At 43.6% G+C, this 12,739-nt stretch overlaps 1 protein-coding gene across 1 annotated transcript in view; it reads right to left on the bottom strand.

Annotated features, from left to right (window-relative positions):
- Window positions 1-12,190, bottom strand: part of ADD2 (adducin 2) — a 103,709-nt gene extending 91,519 nt beyond the window's left edge. The window contains exon 1 of the mRNA XM_060168691.1: window positions 12,172-12,190. The gene's annotated coding sequence lies outside the window, so the exon portion shown is untranslated. The remainder of the gene's footprint in view (window positions 1-12,171) is intronic.
- Window positions 12,191-12,739: the final 549 nt, after the last annotated feature.

Raw genomic sequence — 12,739 nt, 5'->3', positions numbered from 1 at the left:
AATCTCAGTAACTTTGAAAGACTATTTTAGCAGGTAAAAAGTATGGAGAATCTCAAATAGGAGAGACACCAAGATATTACAGATCAGCTTGTGGGCTTGCTCTGCAAATCAAAGCCCCTCTTTCTTGTCCCTGCTCATTTCCCAACGGCCTTGACCTTTCTGGGGCAGCAGCCACTCATCCGTAAAATCCTGGTGAACCCAATTCACAGCAATAAAAACAAAGCTCCCTTACATAACTAAAGCTATAGATCTGCTTTAGAACATTGTTAGCTTAATTAAGTATTGCCTTCTGGGTGTCCCAGTTACAGAATTTATGGATTTTTGTCCCACTATTATAAGTCAACTTAATTGATTTGTCATTTAACAGTATTCTCCAGCTATTTTCATTTTGTGTTTGAAGTTGACTAACAGTTAACATCATGGTTAAGATGAAAGCCTCCAATTTTAATAAAGTAGCAAACAGTACAAAACAGTAGACATTCTTTTTTGTTTTTGTTTTTGTTTTTGTTTTTGCGGTACGCGGGCCTCTCACTGTTGTGGCCTCTCCCGTTGCGGAGCACAGGCTCCTGACGCGCATGCTCAGCGGCCATGGCTCACGGGCCCAGCTGCTCCGCGGCATGTGGGATCTTCCCGGACCGGGGCACGAACCCGCGTCCCCTGCATCGGCAGGCGGACTCTCAACCTCTGCGCCACCAGGGAAGCCCCAGTAGACATTCTTTAATTATGAAAAATGTTGAAAATATACAAAATTAGAGGGCACACCATAAGGAACCCCAAGCACCCATCACCTAGCTTCAGAGTAGACTGCAGTTTGCCCAGGAGAGTCCAGTATATGCCTCCGGTTCCCAAGTAATTATTAGCAGCACCTCCTTTCACTCTAAAAGTGCCAGTTTAGGTGATAGATTACACTCAGCCTCAACAATTTTTAACTCATGGACTATTTTAGTTCACCTCCAACCCCACTCATCCCCCAATAAGAAAAAGATTCTTTTGAGACAAATCCTAGACATTGTATCATTTCTTCCATAAGCAAGACAGACTTTGAAAAGGAGATTTTAATTCCCTGACAGCCTTAACTTGATATAGCTTCAGTTCAGAAGTAAATATAACAAATAGTGGCTTCAAAGCTGCTAACAGTTTCATGACCTGTAACTTTAACAGAGTTAAGATATATAAAGCAGGATCCCCAAAACCGTTTTCAGTCTTAATGATCATTGATAAGACTGAAAAATGAAGCAATAATCTCCAAATTAAATGAAAACATAGAGACAACTGAAATTTCTTGTGCATCATAACTCCAGATTTACTTTCTGAACAAAGAAATGTTGGCACCCACAAATTCTTGCTTCTCATCCAGGTAAAAAAAAAAAAAAAAACCAGCAGCCCCTCCCCTGTGAGAATACAATCTGTTAGTTCACTTACTTTCTCTGTGAGTTCCTTACTTTCTAGGTCCAAATCAAATGTACTGTCAACTCTGACAAATGATCTTCCATAGCACTCGGGCAAAAAGTGTGACCCAGGTTCCTAGGAGAACTTTTCATCTTCTCTGAATTTTCATTTTTATCCCAATCTCTTTTAGACTATTAGCCAAACTCTTCTAATTTTCCATTTCCACTTTTCTGGAGTGTCTACAGAGAAACAACTGAGCTCATTAGAATTGTATGTAAACTGGGCTTCCCTGGTGGCGCAGTGGTTGAGAGTCCGCCTGCCGATGCAGGGGACACGGGTTCGTGCCCCGGTCCGGGAAGATCCCACATGCCGCGGAGCGGATGGGCCCGTGAGCCATGGCCGCTGAGCCTGCGCGTCCGGAGCCTGTGCTCCGCAACGGGAGAGGCCACAACGGTGAGAGGCCCGCGTACCGCAAAAAAAAAAAAACCAAAAAGAAAGAATTGTATGTAAACTAAAAGTTAATCATCGAGTAGGAGTAGAAAAATGCTTCAATGTTTCTGGACTATTCTAGATGGGAGAACATATTGGAATTGAGTTGATAGGTGCTACACCTATTTGAAAGCATTTTCATAACAGAGAAAAGCAAACCTCACCAGTGTTTGAATTTAAATCATGGCCATGCCAATAGTTTGTTTTATCACTATTATGCATGGCTTGATTGAAAATGAATACCTTGGCTTCTAATTCAAGATGGCAGGCCTAATCCCACCTACCACTATGTTTTTCTCTCTTCTTAGACTCCATTAAATTGATAAGGGAATAAAAATACATAATCCCACAATGACAAAGTAAAAGCAGGTCATTAACAGAGAAGAGATTTCAACAAGTTCCTGAAGGACAAAAAGCAGATGGAGAACTGGTGACTAATGGCTGAAAGCAAAAGAAGCGTCAGCCTAGATTTCAGGCAGAGGATGTTGGAACCAAGGAGGCAGATGATCTGTGTGGCAGAGCCCTAAAAATGTCCTGGACTCTGAGATGGCAGGTGTCATGGAGGGGAGGAATTAAAAAGAGAATGAACACAAGGGCACAAATTGCAGTCTCTATACAGAGCAGTGGACCCTGCCCACCCCCTCTCTCACCCCCAGAACACAGTGGTTCACAGCCAGGCAGACAGCTGTAGTTACCTCTGTATCTCAAACCAGTATATATATACTGCTGTTTCTGAATTTATCAACTTGACTTCTGGGTGAGTCTTCTTAGAGAAACTGTACGCACTGCAGGGGCGAACTAGAGCAGCTCTGACGGTGCCGGTGCCCTCAGAGTAACAGAATCCATTTGAACTTCACCCTGGAAGCCTTTTCCACTGAGTGGTCCAAAGGTTGAGATGTTGGAGCCCCTGAGAAGGATATGAAATCCTAGCATATTACTTATCGTGAACAGTGAAAAACAGCAACCCAGTTGGATAATGAGCACATTAAGAGTTTTCATCATTTACAATTACCTTATAGACAAATCATAGAAACCAACTATGGCAATGGAACACAATGAATATTTTATCAATTTTGATAATGCAGAAGTAAATGTGCAGCTAGAGGGAAGGAGGAAGCAGGCAAGGAGAGGTGATGGTGTTGGTATAGCCTTATCTTACAGAGTAGAGTCAAGTGACCCAACCAACAGTCCATGGGATGAGAAATCTGGTTTTAATAAATGCACTGTCTGGTGTGGCAGGGGTGACCAGAAGGCAGTGAAGGGATGTAGGTGTGGTGTAAATAGACTACATCCTTGACTCTCATGGCAGAAAGTCACTAGATGATGATCAAAGTCGATAAATTCAGAAACAGCAGTACACAGAATGGAAAACAGAGCTAAAATTGGTTCGCCTGTGGAGAAAGCATTTGGGGCGGGGCAGGGATTGTTGCTTTCTGTTAGAAGCCCTTCAGTCCTATTTGATTTCTTAACTATACACGTGCGTTGCCTTAAAAAGAATAAAAATTGGGGGACAGGTGACGAAGAAGGAAAAATAATGGTATGTTTTATGAAATACAATAAAGGAAGTCTTACACAATATATGGTCGGAACAAGCATGGAATGGGTTAAGCTGTATGCTGCATAACTATGGTAACAGATGTAGCTGATTTAGGACAAAAATGAGGGTGTTGGAAGGATCTAAGAGAAAGGTGGTACGAAGAGGGAAGAAGAATAAATTCTAAATAAAGGCATGCTGAGATAACCAGGATAGATGCTCTGCCACCTGACACAAGTAAAGGTGGAAAGAACTGAACCTGCCCTCACTTTTCCAGTGTCTTTTCACCATCGATTTTTACAAATAAAAGCCAAGAGATCCTTATTATCGGCGCCATGCAGAGTAAAGAAAGCAAACACGATGAAATTCATACTCAATAAAATAATTTGGGTGGAAAATCATGTCCATTAAATGAAATTCTGTCTCCATAAAGCCCCCATGCATTTCAAAGTTTAATAACTTCATTTGTTCTTCGAGAAAAACGATTTATAAATGACATTTAAATGCACATGTATTGGCTTTCCCTTCAATAAAATGATTCACAATTGAGCATATGTAGTTAACTACCCCTTTCAAGATTCCACAGAAAATTACTGCAGGAATATAAAAATAGGAACAAATCTGCATCACTTCTGGTTACCAGGAAGACTGCCATCCACACGGTAGAATCTGTGAGGAATCGACATCTTTGCAACATCGATTCTTCCCATCCAGGAGCATGACATTCGATTTCTGGAGTAAATATTGGTAGTTCCTATTTTCTGTGGAAGTTGTCCATTTCATCAAGACTTTCACACGTTAGGATACAATAATGCATAGTGTTCTTATGATTTCAAATCTCTTCTTCTCCCCTTCACTCCATATATCATTTCTAGTGTTGTTATTTTTTTTCTTTTTTCTTTTAATAAGGCTTGCTAAAAGTTGGTCCGTTGTGGAGAGGGGGAATGTCCAGAAAGATGGTCTAGCCTACATCTCCAAGGAAGGAGATGTAAAGCAGTAGGGGTAGGTACGGAATTTGGGCTTTATCCCGAGCGTAGAGGAGTGACAAGATTCAATTTTTGTTTTGGAAAGATCACTGTGGATGGATGGAGAGAGGTTGGGCTCCATGTAGGGAACAGAAGCCGGAAGCTCTGGAGTAAGCCAGAGTTCTAGCCGGACATTATGGCTGTCTGAAACAGGAGCCCAAGCAAACTAGACTAGCAGGATGGAGGGCAACCTCATCAACCTAGGGACCAAGGTCTAGCTGGACTTCATGGAAGCTACTACAACTGGAATCACTGTGGCCACCTCAAGGGAGCCAAGTGGCTTCTCTAAATTGGCGAGGGAAGTAGGGGGATGACCCATGATCTATCCTCACCCTAACACACTCCCCTGTTTGGCCTAATATGGCTACCAGCCCTGAGGTTCCAAGTCCTCACAGGTTCATGCCTGGTCCAGTCAGCTGTCTGTGTGTGGGGATGGGGTGGAGGGTGTCCAATGGTCCTTAGTGCTGCCATTCACAGAAGCCAGAGGGATTTGCTACTTGGCTTGGTTAAGTTCTTTCCAGCCACTTCAAGGCTGGGCCCAGGGAAGACCATTCTAAATATTGTATAGAGCACTGAAATTTGATTTCTGGCTACCACATCCTAAACTCCCTAACCTCCAGGTCCTGCTTGGGTTGTTGGAAGGTTGGGGTCCTGGGTCAGATCAAGTATGTTAGGGATATTTACTGGTGGGCCAAGTGGCACTTATTTATATACTTATGTATCTTTGTCTTTAGCCACAACTGTTGGGTTGACTTGAACCAACCTGGTTGGAAGCTTCACTGAGGGCTCCCTGGGCACATGTCAAGACTGGGTCCAGGCACTCAAGGTGGAAGGTGCTGAAAGAGTTCCTAGAGCCTTTTGATTTATACACCCACCCTCTCCCCGACCACATCACAGCCCTTCCAGGACTTTCAGGCCTGGAGCTTAAGGATTCTTCTAGGTCTCAACTGGGAGAACACACCTGCCTCTTCCCAGGAGAGTTACTTATTGAACCATGGGCTGGTTGTTGTTGGTTGGCACCATTTGTACCACATCTTCTTCTTAAAGAATACGAGCCTATTGTCTGTTCTCTTGCTGTTCTCTAAAACTAAAATAGATCTGTCTTCCTTTGCCTGGCACTGTCCCAATTTTAGCATTGAAAGCCCCCCATCCCAGGAAACCCACCAGTCCTGGGCAACCAGGTCCTAAGTAACACACCATCAAATAACTCTGTGTGTGTGTGTGTGTGTGTGTGTGTGTCTATATACATGCATATGTCTATGATAAGTGTATATCAAAAGGAAAGCAATCAAAAATATGATTATAGTGGGAGACTAACACACTTCTTGTAATCTCTGACAGATCACCTAGGTACAAAGAAAATTTTAAAAGAGATTTGAACAATATAATCAGTAAACTTGTCTTAGTCCATACAATCAAATGTTGTACTCCACAGAGAATAGGCTTTCTTTTCACTTCATTCAATAACATTGGCAAACCTTTCATTTGTAGCTTATCCTGGAAGATAGACCAGGATGAATTTTTGCTGGAAGCTTGCCATTCTCTGAGTCCAGGGGATTTTGCTATTGTTGTTGAAGACAGAGGCAAGTTTTGTTATTACTGCCTTAAAATTCTTTCAGACTAAATCTATGGCAGTTAAGGTATATAGAGTCAAATTTGGGGCTGCAATCTCTCTTCTAGAGGTTCAAAATTCTATCCCAAGAATCTTGGGTCTGTCAAAATGCTTGAATTATATAGCTCAAAATGCTTGAACTATATAGAAATCCCTTTTGAAGGAAAAAAAATATCTCATGGACCGAGGGTTGACCTAAGTCACTTTTAGTAAAATATAACTTAAGTATGTACACTCATAAAGACCAGTTCAAATACTTACACTTTATAACTTTTATAAAACTAGAATGCCAAATGGGACCTAATGAAACTTCAAAGCTTTTGCACAGCAAAGGAAACCATAAACAAGACCAAAAGACAACCCTCAGAATGGGAGAAAATATTTGCAAATGAAGTAACCGACAAAGGATTAATCTCCAAAATTTACAAGCAGCTCATGCAGCTCAATAACAAAAAAACAAACAACCCAATCCAAAAATGGGCAGAAGACCTAAATAGACATTTCTCCAAGGAAGATATACAGACTGCCAACAAACACATGAAAGAATGCTCAACATCATTAATCATTAGAGAAATGCAAATCAAAACTACAATGAGATATCATCTCACACCAGTCAGAATGGCCATCATCAAAAAATCTAGAAACAATAAATGCTGGAGAGGGTGTGGAGAAAAGGGAACCCTCTTGCACTGCTGGTGGGAATGTGAATTGGTTCAGCCACTATGGAGAACAGTATGGAGCTTCCTTAAAAAGCTACAAATAGAACTACCATATGACCCAGCAATCCCACTACTGGGCATATACCCTGAGAAAACCGAAATTCAAAAAGAGTCATGTACCAAAATGTTCATTGCAGCTCTATTTACAATAGCCCGGAGATGGAAACAACCTAAGTGCCCATCATCGGATGAATGGATAAAGAAGATGTGGCACATATATACAATGGAATATTACTCAGCCATAAAAAGAAACGAAATTGAGCTATTTGTAATGAGGTGGATAGACCTAGAGTCTGTCATACAGAGTGAAGTAAGTCAGAAAGAAAAAGACAAATACCGTATGCTAACACATATATATGGAATTTAAGAAAAAAAAAATGTCATGAAGAACCTAGGGGTAAGGCAGGAATAAAGACGCAGACCTCCTAGAGAACGGACTTGAGGTTATGGGGAGGGGGAAGGGTGAGCTGTGACAGGGCGAGAGAGAGTCATGGACATATACACACTAACAAACGTAGTAAGGTAGATAGCTAGTTGGAAGCAGCCGCATGGCACAGGGAGATTGGCTTGGTGCTTTGTGACAGCCTGGAGGGGTGGGATAGGGAGGGTGGGAGGGAGGGAGACGCAAGAGGGAAGAGATATGGGAACATATGTATATGTATAACTGATTCACTTTGTTATAAAGCAGAAACTAACACACCATTGTAAAGCAATTATACCCCAATAAAGATGTTAAAAAAAAAAAAAAAACTAGAATGCCAAAACAAATGTGCAAATAAATACAACTATCCAACTTTAAAAGGTCAGGCTAATAAAATTAATTTACTGCAGCAGATAATATTGTTTTGCTGAAACTAAAATACCATTTGGGTTTAACAATAGAAAGATGTAGCTGCAGGTCTAGTTACTACATATCGCCATTATCTGAATTTTTCACTTCAACATATTAATGCAAACAATACATAAACAATGCAAAACAATATTAATAACCTCAAAAATGTGTCTGCTACTTGAAGATAGTTCAGATATCATAATTTAAAATGCTGATATCAAGCCATCCTGGGGTACCTACATAAATGAAGTGCATTTCACACTAATAAAAATAGTAGTAGTTGCTAACATTTATTGAACATAGATATGCTCCAGGTATTTCACATGTAATACCTGTAATCCTCACAATCTTACTATGAAATCAATAACCCATATTTATCCACATATTATCGTAGCAACAGAGAGGCTGAGTAACTTGCCCAAAGTCTCACAGCTAGTAAGTGGAACAATGGATTTGAAGCCAGGCAGTCTGGCTCCACTTAACCATTACACCAAATTAATTGCCTGTCTCATTGCTTTGGACATAAGGTACTTATTGGGAGGTTGCTAAATCTGCACTAAATGGAGATCTAATCCAATTATTCCAAAACCTGCAAAAGCAATTCTTTCATTGTGTTTTTACTACAACACCTGCTGCAAATAAATTGCTGCAACTTGGTCCATACAAAGGTGGAGCTGGCCCAAGAGCTTCAATTCTTGACTGTATAGCAGCGGTCACCAGATGCTGTTCTTTTTTGAGTCTGGCGAGCCTGTGCCCTGGGTGGACTCACCACTCTCCCCAGGTGTCTTGATTTAAACTCCCCTCCCCCTCATCTGTGCTGTGGCCCCAGCCACCAGGCCTGCTCCTGGCCCACATGGGAAGTTACAGAGGCAAACAGAGGCCCCAGCCTTGCTTTGGGGGTTGCCATCAAAATGATCCAGAACATGGTTTTAATATTTATTATTGAAGATTATCACTGAAATAAAACCACTGAATTTTAGGGAATACACAGACCTCTCAAAATACATATATTCGCAGAAGCCCAGGGGTCCGAGACCTGTGGGGTAATAGCAGGATCCCTCACACTAAGGGACACTCTAAAAAAGGCTGAGTGAAACCCATGTGTCTGATGAGGGCATGATTTGGGACATCCTTCCAAACACTGCATCATATCTGAAAAAAGTTCCTTTCTGCTCTTAGAATCAAGAATTGTTGTGCTTCTCTAAAGAAGTTTTTATGTCATATTTTTATGTCTAGACACGTGACATTTTGTGCTTCATGCTTTTCCTGCACAGCTTTTTTTTTTTTAAACATCTTTATTGGAGTATAATTGCTTTACAATGGTGTGTTAGTTTCTGCTTTATAACAAAGTGAATCAACTATACATATACATATATCCCCATATCCCCTCCCTCCTGCATCTCCCTCCTACCCTCCCTACCCCACCCCTCTAGGTGGTCACAAAGCACTGAGCTGACCTCCCTGTGCTATTCCGCTGCTTCCCACTAGCTATCTATTTTACATTTGGTAGTGTATAGAAGTCCTTGCCACTCTCTCACTTTGTCCCAGCTTACCCTTCCTCCTCCCCATGTCCTCAAGTCCGTTCTCTACATCTGCATCTTTATTCCTGTCCTGCCCCTAGGTTCTTCAGAACCATTTTCTTTTTTTTTAGATTCCATATATATGTGTTAGCATACGGCACTTTTTTTCTCTTTCTGACTTACTTCACTCTGTATGACAGACTCTAGGTCCATCCACCTCACTACAAATAACTCAGTTTCACTTCTTTTTATGGCTGAGTAATATTCCATTGTATATATGTGCCACATATTCTTCATCCATTCATCTGTTGATGGACACTTAGGTTGCTTCCATGTCCTGGCTATTGTAAATAGAGCTGCAATGAACACTGGGGTACATGACTCTTTTTGAATTATGGTTTTCTCAGGGTATATGCCCATGAGTGGGATTGCTGGGTCGTATGGTAGTCCTATTTTTAGTTTTTTAAGGAACCTCCATACTGTTCTCCATAGTGGCTGTATCAGTTTACATTCCCACCAACACTGCAAGAGGGTTCCCTTTTCTCCACACCCTCTCCAGCATTTACTGTTTGTAGATTTTTTGATGATGGCCATTCTGACTGGTGTGAGGTGATGCCTCATTGTAGTTCTGATTTGCATTTGTCTAATGATTAGTGATGTTGAGCATTCTTTCATGTGTTTGTTGGCAATCTGCATATCTTCCTTGGAGAAATGTCTATTTAGGTCTTCTGCCCATTTTTGGATTGGGTTGTTTGTTTTTTGATAATGAGCTGCATAAGCTCCTGCACAGCTTTTATCACAACTTGTAATCAGATACTCGTTTTCGAGATTTCTTCGTGATTGTCCGTTTCTTGCATTCGGCTGTAAATGTTGTCAGGGAAGAGACCATGTCTGTCTGCTTCACCCCTTTGTTCCCAGCACCTCTCACAGAATCTGTGCAGAGTAGGTCCTCAGTGAATGTTTCTTGAGTGAACAAGTGAGTGAATGAGTCAGTGAATAAATAAAGCGTATGAACCGTAGGCTGGTCAATTTCCCTTTTTGTATGAGCTGCTAGAAAGTTCAGAGCTGGATTTGTTTGCCTCTCATATGTTTGTATTTTTGCATTAGCCTCATTCTTAATACAATTTTATGTCTTTACCTTTCGCTTTCTCTTTCTTCCCATCTACTTCTAAGTCTGCCTTGCTATATTTTATGAATCCCTGTAAACTGTCTTAAATCCTTTGTAGAACACGGCAGGTGATAAATATATTTATCAGAGTCTTTTTTTATGTATTTAAAATCTTAACTCTAAACCCTCTGCCAACAAACACACTTGATCACCTGTAAACTCTTAAGAATAGCTGAGATTTACTAATTCCAGCACCAAAAAAGAGTGATTCTCCAAAATGTATTGACATCATACTAATAATGAAAAGTTTGCTTTTACTGTGTCCTTCTAGGGGTGGGGGGGGTGGGGATTGAAGGTAGGTGGGGGGGGGTCTGAGCAAGATCTTGGTCTGCAGGCAGAATGAAGGTAGAACATTATAAAGTAGAAATATTAAATGGCCCAGCTCCTTTTAAAATCTGTAACATATACTCTTCATACGTCAGTGAGAGGGGTGACTTGCAAGTGTGAAACTTCACAGCTCTCTTCCCTGGTCATACTCATTTAAAATTTAAAGCCCTTTCACTTCAAATGTTACCAGCTATTTTTCCCTTAAAATAAAACATCATTTTCAAATCCCATTAACGAGGACATACCTCACCGCACAAGTTCGACATCTCCTGTATCTCCACCAGATCCACACCCTAGATGTGAGAGGCGGGAGTCCACCTTCCCCATCCTTTGCTCCTGCCAGGACGCCGGAAACCCCTCATTTGGGGTTAGTCAGCAAGCACAAAACGTCCCTTTAGGAAACTGAGATTTGATTTCTAGTATTAATAAGGCTCATTTGAGTCAGTTGAATCTTAGCCGACAAACTGCAAGAGGAGGGAGGAGTAGACGTAAAGAAACAGATGGGAAATAATCATGTGTCAAAGATAAAGGACAATTTTCAAAAGAATTGGATAGGGTGTGGGCTTGGGGGCTTTTCACCCCCCTCTTTTCTTATCTCTCTCTGTCTCTGTCTCTCTTTCTCTCTCTCTCCCCACCCACCCGCTTTTTTCTTCTTTTTTTTTTTCTTTCTTTTTTGTCAGGGGGTGGAGATTAGAGAAGAAAAGAAAGGGGGAGAAAAGGCAAGACAATAGGCTAGACCCGAGCGCCCGATCAGCATCCTAAAGCAGTCTGCCCCTCCCTTCCCCCCAACACCAGGTAGACTGGCTGTGGTCGCGATTTCAAAACAAGCAGACGATGGCCCCCGCCTCGCGGGTGGTGCGTGGCCTCCTCCCGGGTGCAGGAGGGGAGGGGAGACAGGGGAAGAGAGGGGAGGGAAGACGAAATCTAAGAGATGTACAGCCTGGCCCGATCTCCTCGGGGACAGTGGCCTTTTTTCCCTCCAAAGTGGTGCAGTCGCATAAAAATTCAACCCCCCTGGGGTCCGCTCACGTGCCAGCGGCCCTCCTCCCAAGGCAAGCTGCTGCCGACGCCGCACCTGCTAGCCCCGCAGCTGCGGCGCCGCCACGGCGATGGCGAGGCCCGGGGAGCGCGCCCAGCCCTGCCGAGCGGGTCCCGCGGCTCCCCGGGAGGGCGGCGGCGGAGCGCGGAGGGAAGGGAGGGGCGGCCCCGCGAGGCGAGGCTTGCCGCCCGCCAGCCAGCCCGGACCGAGAAGAAAGCCCCACCTGTGAGGCGCTGCTCTCGGGGCGGGTGGGTTCGATCTTCCCCAGGCAGAGGCCAGCGCTTGGCAGCCCGCTTTCCAAAGAACCTCCAATGTTACATCAGCAACAGAAACCTTTAGGCATAAAGCACAGACGAGGGGAAGGGCTGCCTCGCAGACGCACTCACTAACAGACGCTCACCGATCTGGACCAACCAGCTCCCGGTCGGTCGAAGGATGCTGTAGGGGGGTCTCAAATTCGCTTAAAATAAACAAAACCAAGGCCAGCCCATGGCGCCCATTCCCAAGACGGGCTTACCTCCTGCAAGGCATCTTATCCATCTCTGGTCTTCCGCTGCGGGCTGTTGGGGGTTTGTTCTGTTGGTTGGTTTTTCTTTTTGGGATCTGCTTGATAAATGCACCCAGCTAATCGGCAGAGCAATGTTTTCTACTCATCCTGCAGCCCCGCACTTGCCAGAGCTGCCTGGAATTCCACCAGCAACGCAGCTTCTCCGCGTCAGTGGTAATTACAGACAACAGAGACTGCTACTCCTTGACAAAAGGCTTTCGTTCCCGCTCGTCCCTTACAGCCCTGGTGTCAGAATTAAATCCATTTCCAGCACGAGGCTAGGAGGAAATGAGAGCTCTCTCGGCCCTGTGCGCTGACAAAAGGACGCTTGGCGGTGCCCACAGCGCCCCCTCTAGCGGGCCGCTGCCCGGACGCCCGAGGGCCGCGGTGCTGCAGTGCCCCCGCCCGCTCGCAGTCTCGCCGCCCGCGCTGCCGCAGTCCCGCCGCCCAGGCCCTCTGCTCACCGCCACTTCCGCACCACGAGCTGACCGGAACAGCCAAGAGCCAGTGTGAGGATGTGGTCACTAGGAAGAAAATC

This window comes from Lagenorhynchus albirostris, chromosome 13, assembly GCF_949774975.1.
Source record: "Lagenorhynchus albirostris chromosome 13, mLagAlb1.1, whole genome shotgun sequence".
Classification (NCBI taxonomy): Eukaryota; Metazoa; Chordata; class Mammalia; order Artiodactyla; family Delphinidae; genus Lagenorhynchus; species Lagenorhynchus albirostris.
Note: the sequence above shows the minus strand (reverse complement) of the source record. Positions and strands in the feature narration are given on the sequence as shown.